Genomic DNA, 15,053 nt, shown 5'->3' with positions numbered 1-15,053 from the left:
TGCGGCTCTCCCTCAGTACTGACTCTCTGACAGTGCAGCGCTCCCTCAGTACTGATCCTCTGACAGTGCCACGCTCCCTCAATACTGACCCTCTGACAGTGCGGCACTCCCTCAGTACTGACATTCCGACAGTGCGGTGCTCCCTCAATACTGACCCTTTGACAGTGCGGCACTCCCTCAGTACTGACATTCCGACAGTGCGGCACTCCCTCAGTACCGACCCTCTGACAGTGCGGCACTCCCTCAGTACTGACCCTCTGACAGTGCAGCACTCACTCAGCACTGACCCTCCGACAGTGCGGCGCTCCCTCAGTACTGACCCTCTGACAGTGCGGCACTCCCTCAGTACCGACCCTCTGACAGTGCGGCACTCCGTCAGTACTGACCCTCTGACAGTGCAGCACTCCCTCAGTACCACCCTCTGACAGTGCGGCACTCCCTCAGTACTGAACCTCTGACAGTGCGGCACTCCTTCAGCACTGACATTCCGACAGTGCAGCACTCCCTCAGTACTGACCCTCTGACAGTGCGGCAGTCCCTCAGTACTGACCCTCTGACAGTGCGGCACTCCCTCAGTACTGACCCTCTGACAGTGCGGCACTCCCTCAGTACGGACCCTCTGACAGTGCGGCGCTCCCTCAGTACTGAGCCTCTGACAGTGCGGCACTCCCTCAGTACTGATCTCTGACAGTGCAGCGCTCCGTCAGTACTGACCCTCTGACAGTGCGGCACTCCCTCAGTACTGACCCTCTGACAGTGCGGCACTCCCTCAGTACTGACCCTCTGACAGTGCAGCACTCCCTCAGTACTGACCCTCTGACAGTGCGGCACTCTCTCAGTACTGACCCTCTGACAGTGCAGCACTCCCTCAGTACTGACCCTCTGACAGTGCGGCACTCCCTCAGTACTGACCCTTTGACAGTGTGGCACTCCCTCAGTACTGACCCTCTGACAGTGGTGCACTCCCTCAGTACTGACCCTTTGACAGTGTGGCACTCCCTCAGTACTGACCCTCTGACAGTGCGGCACTCCCTCAGGACTGACATTCCGACAGTGCGGTGCTCCCTCAGTACTGACCCTCTGACTGTGCGGCGCTCCCTCAGTACTGACCCTCTGACAGTGCGGTGCTCCCTCAGTACTGACCCTCTGACAGTGCGGCACTCCCTCAGTACTGACATTCCGACAGTGCGGTGCTCCCTCAGTACTGACCCTCTGACAGTGCAGCACTCCCTCAGTACTGACCCTCTGACAGTGCGGCACTCCCTCAGTACTGACATTCCGACAGTGCGGCGCTCCCTCAGTACTGACCCTCTGACAGTGCGGCACTCCGTCAGTACTGACCCTCTGACAGTGCAGCACTCCCTCAGTACCACCCTCTGACAGTGCGGCACTCCCTCAGTACTGACCCTCTGACAGTGCGGCACTCCCTCAGTACTGAACCTCTGACAGTGCGGCACTCCTTCAGCACTGACATTCCGAAAGTGCGGCACTCCCTCAGTACTGACTCTCTGACAGTGCAGCACTCCCTCAGTACTGACCCTCTGACAGTGCGGCAGTCCCCCAGTACTGGCCCCCTGACAGTGCGGCACTCCCTCAGTACTGACCCTCTGACAGTGCGGCACTCCCTCAGTACGGACGCTCTGACAGTGCGGCACTCCCTCAGCACTGACCCTCTGACAGTGCGGCACTCCCTCAGTACTGAGCCTCTGACAGTGCGGCACTCCCTCAGTACTGACCCTCTGACAGTGCAGCGCTCCGTCAGTACTGACCCTCTGACAGTGCAGCACTCCCTCAGTACTGACCCTCTGACAGTGCAGCACTCCCTCAGTACTGACCCTCTGAAAGTGTGGCACTCGCTCAGTACTGACCCTCTGACAGTGCGGCACTCCCTCAGTACTGACCCTCTGACAGTGCGGCACTCCCCAAGTACTGACCCTCTGACAGTGCGGCACTCCCTCAGTACTGACCCTCTGACAGTGCGGCACTCCCTCAGTCCTGACCCTCTGACAGTGCGGCACTCCCTCAGTACTGACCCTCTGACAGTGCAGCACTCCCTCAGTACTGACCGTCTAACAGTGCGGCACTCCCTCAGTACTGACCCTCTGACAGTGTGGCACTCCCTCAGTCCTGACCCTCTGACAGTGCGGCACTCCCTCAGTACTGTCCCTCTGACAGTGGGGCACCCCCTCAGTACTGACCCTCTGACAGTGCGGCACTCCATCAGTACTGACCCTCTGAGTGTGCGGCACTCCCTCAGTACTGACCCTCTGACAGTGCAGCACTCCCTCAGTACTGACCCTCTGACAGTGCGGCACTCCCTCAGTACTGACCCTCTGACAGTGCGGCGCTCCCTCAGTACAGACCCTCTGACAGTGCGGCACTCCCTCAGTACTGACCCTCTGACAGTGCGGCACTCCCTCAGTACTGACCCTCTGACAGTGCGGCACTCCCTCAGTACTGACCCTCTGACAGTGCGGTACTCCCTCAGTACTGACCCTCTGACAGTGCAGCACTCCCTCAGTACTGACCCTCTGACAGTGCGGTGCTCCCTCAGTACTGACCCTCTGACAGTGCGGCACTCCCTCAGTACTGACCCTCTGAGTGTGCGGCACTCCCTCAGTACTGACCCTCTGACAGTGCGGTGCTCCCTCAGTACTGACCCTCTGACAGTGAGGCACTCCCTCAGTACTGACTCTCTGACAGTGCGGTGCTCCCTCAGTACTGACCCTCTGACAGTGCGGCACTCCCTCAGTACTGACCCTCTGACAGTGCGGCACTCCCTCAGTACTGACCCTCTGACAGTGCAGCACTCGCTCAGTACTGACCCTCTGACAGTGCGGCACTCCCTCAGTACTGACATTCCGACAGTGCGGTGCTCCCTCAGTACTGACCCTCTGACTGTGCGGCGCTACCTCAGTACTGACCCTCTGACAGTGCGGTGCTCCCTCAGTACTGACCCTCTGACAGTGCAGCACTCCCTCAGTACTGACCCTCTGACAGTGCAGCACTCCCACAGTACTGACCCTCTGAAAGTGTGGCACTCGCTCAGTACTGACCCTCTGACAGTGCGGCACTCCCTCAGTACTGACCCTCTGACAGTGCGGCACACCCCAAGTACTGACCCTCTGACAGTGCGGCACTCCCTCAGTACTGACCCTCTGACAGTGCGGCACTCCCTCAGTCCTGACCCTCTGACAGTGCGGCACTCCCTCAGTACTGACCCTCTGACAGTGCAGCACTCCCTCAGTACTGACCGTCTAACAGTGCGGCACTCCCTCAGTACTGACCCTCTGACAGTGTGGCACTCCCTCAGTCCTGACCCTCTGACAGTGCGGCACTCCCTCAGTACTGTCCTTCTGACAGTGGGGCACCCCCTCAGTACTGACCCTCTGACAGTGCGGCACTCCCTCAGTACTGACCCTCTGAGTGTGCGGCACTCCCTCAGTACTGACCCTCTGACAGTGCAGCACTCCCTCAGTACTGACCCTCTGACAGTGCGGCACTCCCTCAGTACTGACCCTCTGACAGTGCGGCGCTCCCTCAGTACTGACCCTCTGACAGTGCGGCACTCCCTCAGTACTGACCCTCTGACAGTGCGGCACTCCCTCAGTACTGACCCTCTGACAGTGCGGCACTCCCTCAGTACTGACCCTCTGACAGTGCGGTACTCCCTCAGTACTGACCCTCTGACAGTGCAGCACTCCCTCAGTGCTGACCCTCTGACAGTGCGGTGCTCCCTCAGTACTGACCCTCTGACAGTGCGGCACTCCCTCAGTACTGACCCTCTGAGTGTGCGGCACTCCCTCAGTACTGACTCTCTGACAGTGCGGTGCTCCCTCAGTACTGACCCTCTGACAGTGCGGCACTCCCTCAGGACTGACCCTCTGACAGTGCGGCACTCCCTCGGTACTGACCCTCTGACAGTGCAGCACTCGCTCAGTACTGACCCTCTGACAGTGCGGCACTCCCTCAGTACTGACATTCCGACAGTGCGGTGCTCCCTCAGTACTGACCCTCTGACTGTGCGGCGCTCCCTCAGTACTGACCCTCTGACAGTGCGGCACTCCCTCAGTACTGACCCTCTGACAGTGCGGCACTCCCTCAGTACTGACCCTCTGACAGTGCGGCACTCCCTCAGTACTGACCCTCTGACAGTGCGGCACTCCCTCAGTACTGACCCTCTGACAGTGCGGCACTCCCTCAGTACTGACCCTCTGACAGTGCGGCACTCCCTCAGTACTGACACTCTGACAGTGCGGCACTCCCTCAGTACTGACTCTCTGACAGTGCGGCACTCCCTCAGTACTGACCCTCTGACAGTGCGGCACTCCCTCAGTACTGACCCTCTGACAGTGCAGCACTCCCTCAGTACTGACCCTCTGACAGTGCGGTACTCCCTCAGTACTGACCCTCTGACAGTGCGGCACTCCCTCAGTACTGACCCTCTGACAGTGCGGCACTCCCTCAGTACTGACACTCTGACAGTGCGGCACTCCCTCAGTACTGACTTTCTGACAGTGCGGCACTCCCTCAGTACTGACCCTCTGACAGTGCGGCACTCCCTCAGTACTGACCCTCTGACAGTGCGTCACTCCCTCAATACTGACCCTCTGACAGTGCGGCACTCCCTCAGTACTGACATTCCGACAGTGCGGCGCTCCCTCAGTCCTGACCCTCTGACAGTGCAGCACTCCCTCAGTACTGACCCTCTGACAGTGCGGCACTCCCTCAGTACTGACCCTCTGACAGTGCAGCATTCCCTCAGTACTGACCCTCTGACAGTGCAGCACTCCCTCGGTACTGACCCTCTGACAGTGCGGCACTACCTCATTACTGACCCTCTGACAGTGCAGCACTCCCTCAGTACTGACTTTCTGACAGTGCGGCACTCCCTCAGTACTGACCCTCTGACAGTGCGGCACTCCCTCAGTACTGACCCTCTGACAGTGCGGCACTCCCTCAGTACTGACCCTCTGACAGTGCGGCACTCCCTCAGTACTGACCCTCTAACAGTGCGGCACTCCCTCAGTACTGACCCTCTGACAGTGCGGCACTCCCTCAGTACTGACCCTCTGACAGTGCAGCACTCCCTCAGAACTGACCCTCTGACAGTGCAGCACTCCCTCAGTACTGACCCTCTGACAGTACCGCGCTCCCTCAGTACTGACCCTCTGACAGTGCGGCACTCCCTCAGTACTGACCCTCTGACAGTGCGGTGCTCCCTCAGCACTGACCCTCTGACAGTGCGGTGCTCCCTCAGCACTGACCCTCTGACAGTGGTGCACTCCCTCAGTACTGACCCTCTGACAGTGCAGCACTCCCTCAGTACTGACCCTCTGCCAGTGCGGCACTCCCTCAGTACTGACCCTCTGACAGTGCAGCACTCCCTCAGTACTGACCCTCTGACAGTGCAGCACTCCCTCAGTACGGACATTCCGACAGTGCGGCACTCCCTCAGTACTGACCCTCTGACAGTGCGGCACTCCCTCAGTACTGACCCTCTGACAGTGCGGCACTCCCTCAGTACTGACCCTCTGACAGTGCGGCACTCCCTCAGTACAGACCCTCTAACAGTGCGGCATTCCCTCAATACTGACCCTCTGACAGTACGGTGCTCCCGCAGCACTGACCCTCTGACAGTGGTGCACTCCCTCAGTACTGACCCTCTGACAGTGCGGCACTCCCTCAGTACTGACCCTCTGACAGTGCGGCACTCCCTCAGTACTGACCCTCTGACAGTGCAGCACTCCCTCAGTACTGACCCTCTGACAGTGCAGCGCTCCCTCAGCACTGACCCTCTGACAGTGCGGCTCTCCCTCAGTACTGACTCTCTGACAGTGCAGCGCTCCCTCAGTACTGATCCTCTGACAGTGCCACGCTCCCTCAATACTGACCCTCTGACAGTGCGGCACTCCCTCAGTACTGACATTCCGACAGTGCGGTGCTCCCTCAATACTGACCCTTTGACAGTGCGGCACTCCCTCAGTACTGACATTCCGACAGTGCGGCACTCCCTCAGTACCGACCCTCTGACAGTGCGGCACTCCCTCAGTACTGACCCTCTGACAGTGCAGCACTCACTCAGCACTGACCCTCCGACAGTGCGGCGCTCCCTCAGTACTGACCCTCTGACAGTGCGGCACTCCCTCAGTACCGACCCTCTGACAGTGCGGCACTCCGTCAGTACTGACCCTCTGACAGTGCAGCACTCCCTCAGTACCACCCTCTGACAGTGCGGCACTCCCTCAGTACTGAACCTCTGACAGTGCGGCACTCCTTCAGCACTGACATTCCGACAGTGCAGCACTCCCTCAGTACTGACCCTCTGACAGTGCGGCAGTCCCTCAGTACTGACCCTCTGACAGTGCGGCACTCCCTCAGTACTGACCCTCTGACAGTGCGGCACTCCCTCAGTACGGACCCTCTGACAGTGCGGCGCTCCCTCAGTACTGAGCCTCTGACAGTGCGGCACTCCCTCAGTACTGATCTCTGACAGTGCAGCGCTCCGTCAGTACTGACCCTCTGACAGTGCGGCACTCCCTCAGTACTGACCCTCTGACAGTGCGGCACTCCCTCAGTACTGACCCTCTGACAGTGCAGCACTCCCTCAGTACTGACCCTCTGACAGTGCGGCACTCTCTCAGTACTGACCCTCTGACAGTGCAGCACTCCCTCAGTACTGACCCTCTGACAGTGCGGCACTCCCTCAGTACTGACCCTTTGACAGTGTGGCACTCCCTCAGTACTGACCCTCTGACAGTGGTGCACTCCCTCAGTACTGACCCTTTGACAGTGTGGCACTCCCTCAGTACTGACCCTCTGACAGTGCGGCACTCCCTCAGGACTGACATTCCGACAGTGCGGTGCTCCCTCAGTACTGACCCTCTGACTGTGCGGCGCTCCCTCAGTACTGACCCTCTGACAGTGCGGTGCTCCCTCAGTACTGACCCTCTGACAGTGCGGCACTCCCTCAGTACTGACATTCCGACAGTGCGGTGCTCCCTCAGTACTGACCCTCTGACAGTGCAGCACTCCCTCAGTACTGACCCTCTGACAGTGCGGCACTCCCTCAGTACTGACATTCCGACAGTGCGGCGCTCCCTCAGTACTGACCCTCTGACAGTGCGGCACTCCGTCAGTACTGACCCTCTGACAGTGCAGCACTCCCTCAGTACCACCCTCTGACAGTGCGGCACTCCCTCAGTACTGACCCTCTGACAGTGCGGCACTCCCTCAGTACTGAACCTCTGACAGTGCGGCACTCCTTCAGCACTGACATTCCGAAAGTGCGGCACTCCCTCAGTACTGACTCTCTGACAGTGCAGCACTCCCTCAGTACTGACCCTCTGACAGTGCGGCAGTCCCCCAGTACTGGCCCCCTGACAGTGCGGCACTCCCTCAGTACTGACCCTCTGACAGTGCGGCACTCCCTCAGTACGGACGCTCTGACAGTGCGGCACTCCCTCAGCACTGACCCTCTGACAGTGCGGCACTCCCTCAGTACTGAGCCTCTGACAGTGCGGCACTCCCTCAGTACTGACCCTCTGACAGTGCAGCGCTCCGTCAGTACTGACCCTCTGACAGTGCAGCACTCCCTCAGTACTGACCCTCTGACAGTGCAGCACTCCCTCAGTACTGACCCTCTGAAAGTGTGGCACTCGCTCAGTACTGACCCTCTGACAGTGCGGCACTCCCTCAGTACTGACCCTCTGACAGTGCGGCACTCCCCAAGTACTGACCCTCTGACAGTGCGGCACTCCCTCAGTACTGACCCTCTGACAGTGCGGCACTCCCTCAGTCCTGACCCTCTGACAGTGCGGCACTCCCTCAGTACTGACCCTCTGACAGTGCAGCACTCCCTCAGTACTGACCGTCTAACAGTGCGGCACTCCCTCAGTACTGACCCTCTGACAGTGTGGCACTCCCTCAGTCCTGACCCTCTGACAGTGCGGCACTCCCTCAGTACTGTCCCTCTGACAGTGGGGCACCCCCTCAGTACTGACCCTCTGACAGTGCGGCACTCCATCAGTACTGACCCTCTGAGTGTGCGGCACTCCCTCAGTACTGACCCTCTGACAGTGCAGCACTCCCTCAGTACTGACCCTCTGACAGTGCGGCACTCCCTCAGTACTGACCCTCTGACAGTGCGGCGCTCCCTCAGTACAGACCCTCTGACAGTGCGGCACTCCCTCAGTACTGACCCTCTGACAGTGCGGCACTCCCTCAGTACTGACCCTCTGACAGTGCGGCACTCCCTCAGTACTGACCCTCTGACAGTGCGGTACTCCCTCAGTACTGACCCTCTGACAGTGCAGCACTCCCTCAGTACTGACCCTCTGACAGTGCGGTGCTCCCTCAGTACTGACCCTCTGACAGTGCGGCACTCCCTCAGTACTGACCCTCTGAGTGTGCGGCACTCCCTCAGTACTGACCCTCTGACAGTGCGGTGCTCCCTCAGTACTGACCCTCTGACAGTGAGGCACTCCCTCAGTACTGACTCTCTGACAGTGCGGTGCTCCCTCAGTACTGACCCTCTGACAGTGCGGCACTCCCTCAGTACTGACCCTCTGACAGTGCGGCACTCCCTCAGTACTGACCCTCTGACAGTGCAGCACTCGCTCAGTACTGACCCTCTGACAGTGCGGCACTCCCTCAGTACTGACATTCCGACAGTGCGGTGCTCCCTCAGTACTGACCCTCTGACTGTGCGGCGCTACCTCAGTACTGACCCTCTGACAGTGCGGTGCTCCCTCAGTACTGACCCTCTGACAGTGCAGCACTCCCTCAGTACTGACCCTCTGACAGTGCAGCACTCCCACAGTACTGACCCTCTGAAAGTGTGGCACTCGCTCAGTACTGACCCTCTGACAGTGCGGCACTCCCTCAGTACTGACCCTCTGACAGTGCGGCACACCCCAAGTACTGACCCTCTGACAGTGCGGCACTCCCTCAGTACTGACCCTCTGACAGTGCGGCACTCCCTCAGTCCTGACCCTCTGACAGTGCGGCACTCCCTCAGTACTGACCCTCTGACAGTGCAGCACTCCCTCAGTACTGACCGTCTAACAGTGCGGCACTCCCTCAGTACTGACCCTCTGACAGTGTGGCACTCCCTCAGTCCTGACCCTCTGACAGTGCGGCACTCCCTCAGTACTGTCCTTCTGACAGTGGGGCACCCCCTCAGTACTGACCCTCTGACAGTGCGGCACTCCCTCAGTACTGACCCTCTGAGTGTGCGGCACTCCCTCAGTACTGACCCTCTGACAGTGCAGCACTCCCTCAGTACTGACCCTCTGACAGTGCGGCACTCCCTCAGTACTGACCCTCTGACAGTGCGGCGCTCCCTCAGTACTGACCCTCTGACAGTGCGGCACTCCCTCAGTACTGACCCTCTGACAGTGCGGCACTCCCTCAGTACTGACCCTCTGACAGTGCGGCACTCCCTCAGTACTGACCCTCTGACAGTGCGGTACTCCCTCAGTACTGACCCTCTGACAGTGCAGCACTCCCTCAGTGCTGACCCTCTGACAGTGCGGTGCTCCCTCAGTACTGACCCTCTGACAGTGCGGCACTCCCTCAGTACTGACCCTCTGAGTGTGCGGCACTCCCTCAGTACTGACTCTCTGACAGTGCGGTGCTCCCTCAGTACTGACCCTCTGACAGTGCGGCACTCCCTCAGGACTGACCCTCTGACAGTGCGGCACTCCCTCGGTACTGACCCTCTGACAGTGCAGCACTCGCTCAGTACTGACCCTCTGACAGTGCGGCACTCCCTCAGTACTGACATTCCGACAGTGCGGTGCTCCCTCAGTACTGACCCTCTGACTGTGCGGCGCTCCCTCAGTACTGACCCTCTGACAGTGCGGCACTCCCTCAGTACTGACCCTCTGACAGTGCGGCACTCCCTCAGTACTGACCCTCTGACAGTGCAGCACTCCCTCAGTACTGACCCTCTGACAGTGCGGCACTCCCTCAGTACTGACATTCCGACAGTGCGGCGCTCCCTCAGTACTGACCCTCTGACAGTGCGGCGCTCCCTCAGTACTGACCCTCTGACAGTGCGGGCACTCCCTCAGTACTGACCCTCTGACAGTGTAGCACTCCCTCAGTACTGACCCTCTGACAGTGCAGCACTCCCTCAGTACTGACATTCCGACAGTGCGGCACTCCCTCAGTACTGACCCTCTGACAGTGCGGCACTCCCTCAGTACTGACCCTCTGACAGTGCGGCACTCCCTCAGTACTGACCCTCTGACAGTGCGGCACTCCCTCAGTACAGACCCTCTAACAGTGCGGCATTCCCTCAATACTGACCCTCTGACAGTACGGTGCTCCCGCAGCACTGACCCTCTGACAGTGGTGCACTCCCTCAGTACTGACCCTCTGACAGTGCGGCACTCCCTCAGTACTGACCCTCTGACAGTGCGGCACTCCCTCAGTACTGACCCTCTGACAGTGCAGCACTCCCTCAGTACTGACCCTCTGACAGTGCAGCGCTCCCTCAGCACTGACCCTCTGACAGTGCGGCTCTCCCTCAGTACTGACTCTCTGACAGTGCAGCGCTCCCTCAGTACTGATCCTCTGACAGTGCCACGCTCCCTCAATACTGACCCTCTGACAGTGCGGCACTCCCTCAGTACTGACATTCCGACAGTGCGGTGCTCCCTCAATACTGACCCTTTGACAGTGCGGCACTCCCTCAGTACTGACATTCCGACAGTGCGGCACTCCCTCAGTACCGACCCTCTGACAGTGCGGCACTCCCTCAGTACTGACCCTCTGACAGTGCAGCACTCACTCAGCACTGACCCTCCGACAGTGCGGCGCTCCCTCAGTACTGACCCTCTGACAGTGCGGCACTCCCTCAGTACCGACCCTCTGACAGTGCGGCACTCCGTCAGTACTGACCCTCTGACAGTGCAGCACTCCCTCAGTACCACCCTCTGACAGTGCGGCACTCCCTCAGTACTGAACCTCTGACAGTGCGGCACTCCTTCAGCACTGACATTCCGACAGTGCAGCACTCCCTCAGTACTGACCCTCTGACAGTGCGGCAGTCCCTCAGTACTGACCCTCTGACAGTGCGGCACTCCCTCAGTACTGACCCTCTGACAGTGCGGCACTCCCTCAGTACGGACCCTCTGACAGTGCGGCGCTCCCTCAGTACTGAGCCTCTGACAGTGCGGCACTCCCTCAGTACTGATCTCTGACAGTGCAGCGCTCCGTCAGTACTGACCCTCTGACAGTGCGGCACTCCCTCAGTACTGACCCTCTGACAGTGCGGCACTCCCTCAGTACTGACCCTCTGACAGTGCAGCACTCCCTCAGTACTGACCCTCTGACAGTGCGGCACTCTCTCAGTACTGACCCTCTGACAGTGCAGCACTCCCTCAGTACTGACCCTCTGACAGTGCGGCACTCCCTCAGTACTGACCCTCTGACAGTGGTGCACTCCCTCAGTACTGACCCTTTGACAGTGTGGCACTCCCTCATTACTGACCCTCTGACAGTGCGGCACTCCCTCAGGACTGACATTCCGACAGTGCGGTGCTCCCTCAGTACTGACCCTCTGACTGTGCGGCGCTCCCTCAGTACTGACCCTCTGACAGTGCGGTGCTCCCTCAGTACTGACCCTCTGACAGTGCGGCACTCCCTCAGTACTGACATTCCGACAGTGCGGTGCTCCCTCAGTACTGACCCTCTGACAGTGCAGCACTCCCTCAGTACTGACCCTCTGACAGTGCGGCACTCCCTCAGTACTGACATTCCGACAGTGCGGCGCTCCCTCAGTACTGACCCTCTGACAGTGCGGCACTCCGTCAGTACTGACCCTCTGACAGTGCAGCACTCCCTCAGTACCACCCTCTGACAGTGCGGCACTCCCTCAGTACTGACCCTCTGACAGTGCGGCACTCCCTCAGTACTGAACCTCTGACAGTGCGGCACTCCTTCAGCACTGACATTCCGAAAGTGCGGCACTCCCTCAGTACTGACTCTCTGACAGTGCAGCACTCCCTCAGTACTGACCCTCTGACAGTGCGGCAGTCCCCCAGTACTGGCCCCCTGACAGTGCGGCACTCCCTCAGTACTGACCCTCTGACAGTGCGGCACTCCCTCAGTACGGACGCTCTGACAGTGCGGCACTCCCTCAGCACTGACCCTCTGACAGTGCGGCACTCCCTCAGTACTGAGCCTCTGACAGTGCGGCACTCCCTCAGTACTGACCCTCTGACAGTGCAGCGCTCCGTCAGTACTGACCCTCTGACAGTGCAGCACTCCCTCAGTACTGACCCTCTGACAGTGCAGCACTCCCTCAGTACTGACCCTCTGAAAGTGTGGCACTCGCTCAGTACTGACCCTCTGACAGTGCGGCACTCCCTCAGTACTGACCCTCTGACAGTGCGGCACTCCCCAAGTACTGACCCTCTGACAGTGCGGCACTCCCTCAGTACTGACCCTCTGACAGTGCGGCACTCCCTCAGTCCTGACCCTCTGACAGTGCGGCACTCCCTCAGTACTGACCCTCTGACAGTGCAGCACTCCCTCAGTACTGACCGTCTAACAGTGCGGCACTCCCTCAGTACTGACCCTCTGACAGTGTGGCACTCCCTCAGTCCTGACCCTCTGACAGTGCGGCACTCCCTCAGTACTGTCCCTCTGACAGTGGGGCACCCCCTCAGTACTGACCCTCTGACAGTGCGGCACTCCATCAGTACTGACCCTCTGAGTGTGCGGCACTCCCTCAGTACTGACCCTCTGACAGTGCAGCACTCCCTCAGTACTGACCCTCTGACAGTGCGGCACTCCCTCAGTACTGACCCTCTGACAGTGCGGCGCTCCCTCAGTACAGACCCTCTGACAGTGCGGCACTCCCTCAGTACTGACCCTCTGACAGTGCGGCACTCCCTCAGTACTGACCCTCTGACAGTGCGGCACTCCCTCAGTACTGACCCTCTGACAGTGCGGTACTCCCTCAGTACTGACCCTCTGACAGTGCAGCACTCCCTCAGTACTGACCCTCTGACAGTGCGGTGCTCCCTCAGTACTGACCCTCTGACAGTGCGGCACTCCCTCAGTACTGACCCTCTGAGTGTGCGGCACTCCCTCAGTACTGACCCTCTGACAGTGCGGTGCTCCCTCAGTACTGACCCTCTGACAGTGCGGCACTCCCTCAGTACTGACTCTCTGACAGTGCGGTGCTCCCTCAGTACTGACCCTCTGACAGTGCGGCACTCCCTCAGTACTGACCCTCTGACAGTGCGGCACTCCCTCAGTACTGACCCTCTGACAGTGCAGCACTCGCTCAGTACTGACCCTCTGACAGTGCGGCACTCCCTCAGTACTGACATTCCGACAGTGCGGTGCTCCCTCAGTACTGACCCTCTGACTGTGCGGCGCTACCTCAGTACTGACCCTCTGACAGTGCGGTGCTCCCTCAGTACTGACCCTCTGACAGTGCAGCACTCCCTCAGTACTGACCCTCTGACAGTGCAGCACTCCCTCAGTACTGACCCTCTGAAAGTGTGGCACTCGCTCAGTACTGACCCTCTGACAGTGCGGCACTCCCTCAGTACTGACCCTCTGACAGTGCGGCACTCCCCAAGTACTGACCCTCTGACAGTGCGGCACTCCCTCAGTACTGACCCTCTGACAGTGCGGCACTCCCTCAGTCCTGACCCTCTGACAGTGCGGCACTCCCTCAGTACTGACCCTCTGACAGTGCAGCACTCCCTCAGTACTGACCGTCTAACAGTGCGGCACTCCCTCAGTACTGACCCTCTGACAGTGTGGCACTCCCTCAGTCCTGACCCTCTGACAGTGCGGCACTCCCTCAGTACTGTCCTTCTGACAGTGGGGCACCCCCTCAGTACTGACCCTCTGACAGTGCGGCACTCCCTCAGTACTGACCCTCTGAGTGTGCGGCACTCCCTCAGTACTGACCCTCTGACAGTGCAGCACTCCCTCAGTACTGACCCTCTGACAGTGCGGCACTCCCTCAGTACTGACCCTCTGACAGTGCGGCGCTCCCTCAGTACTGACCCTCTGACAGTGCGGCACTCCCTCAGTACTGACCCTCTGACAGTGCGGCACTCCCTCAGTACTGACCCTCTGACAGTGCGGCACTCCCTCAGTACTGACCCTCTGACAGTGCGGTACTCCCTCAGTACTGACCCTCTGACAGTGCAGCACTCCCTCAGTACTGACCCTCTGACAGTGCGGTGCTCCCTCAGTACTGACCCTCTGACAGTGCGGCACTCCCTCAGTACTGACCCTCTGAGTGTGCGGCACTCCCTCAGTACTGACTCTCTGACAGTGCGGTGCTCCCTCAGTACTGACCCTCTGACAGTGCGGCACTCCCTCAGGACTGACCCTCTGACAGTGCGGCACTCCCTCGGTACTGACCCTCTGACAGTGCAGCACTCGCTCAGTACTGACCCTCTGACAGTGCGGCACTCCCTCAGTACTGACATTCCGACAGTGCGGTGCTCCCTCAGTACTGACCCTCTGACTGTGCGGCGCTCCCTCAGTACTGACCCTCTGACAGTGCGGCACTCCCTCAGTACTGACCCTCTGACAGTGCGGCACTCCCTCAGTACTGACCCTCTGACAGTGCAGCACTCCCTCAGTACTGACCCTCTGACAGTGCGGCACTCCCTCAGTACTGACATTCCGACAGTGCGGCGCTCCCTCAGTACTGACCCTCTGACAGTGCGGCGCTCCCTCAGTACTGACCCTCTGACAGTGCGGGCACTCCCTCAGTACTGACCCTCTGACAGTGTAGCACTCCCTCAGTACTGACCCTCTGACAGTGCAGCACTCCCTCAGTACTGACATTCCGACAGTGCGGCACTCCCTCAGTACTGACCCTCTGACAGTGCAGCACTCCCTCAGTACTGACCCTCTGACAGTGCGGCACTCCCTCAGTACTGACCCTCTGACAGTGCGGCACTCCCTCAGTACTGACCCTCTGACAGTGCGGCACTCCCTCAGTACTGACCCTCTGACAGTGCGGCACTCCCTCAGTACTGACCCTCTGACAGTGCGGCACTCCC

General features: G+C 59.7%; 1 protein-coding gene across 1 annotated transcript in view; it reads right to left on the bottom strand.

Moving 5' to 3' along the window:
- Positions 1 to 15,053, bottom strand: part of LOC140399472 (uncharacterized) — a 122,354-nt gene that overhangs the window by 106,492 nt on the left and 809 nt on the right. The window lies entirely within an intron of this gene.

Source organism: Scyliorhinus torazame, chromosome 22 (assembly GCF_047496885.1).
Source record: "Scyliorhinus torazame isolate Kashiwa2021f chromosome 22, sScyTor2.1, whole genome shotgun sequence".
NCBI lineage: Eukaryota > Metazoa > Chordata > Chondrichthyes > Carcharhiniformes > Scyliorhinidae > Scyliorhinus > Scyliorhinus torazame.
This window is presented reverse-complemented; position numbering and strand designations above follow the sequence as displayed.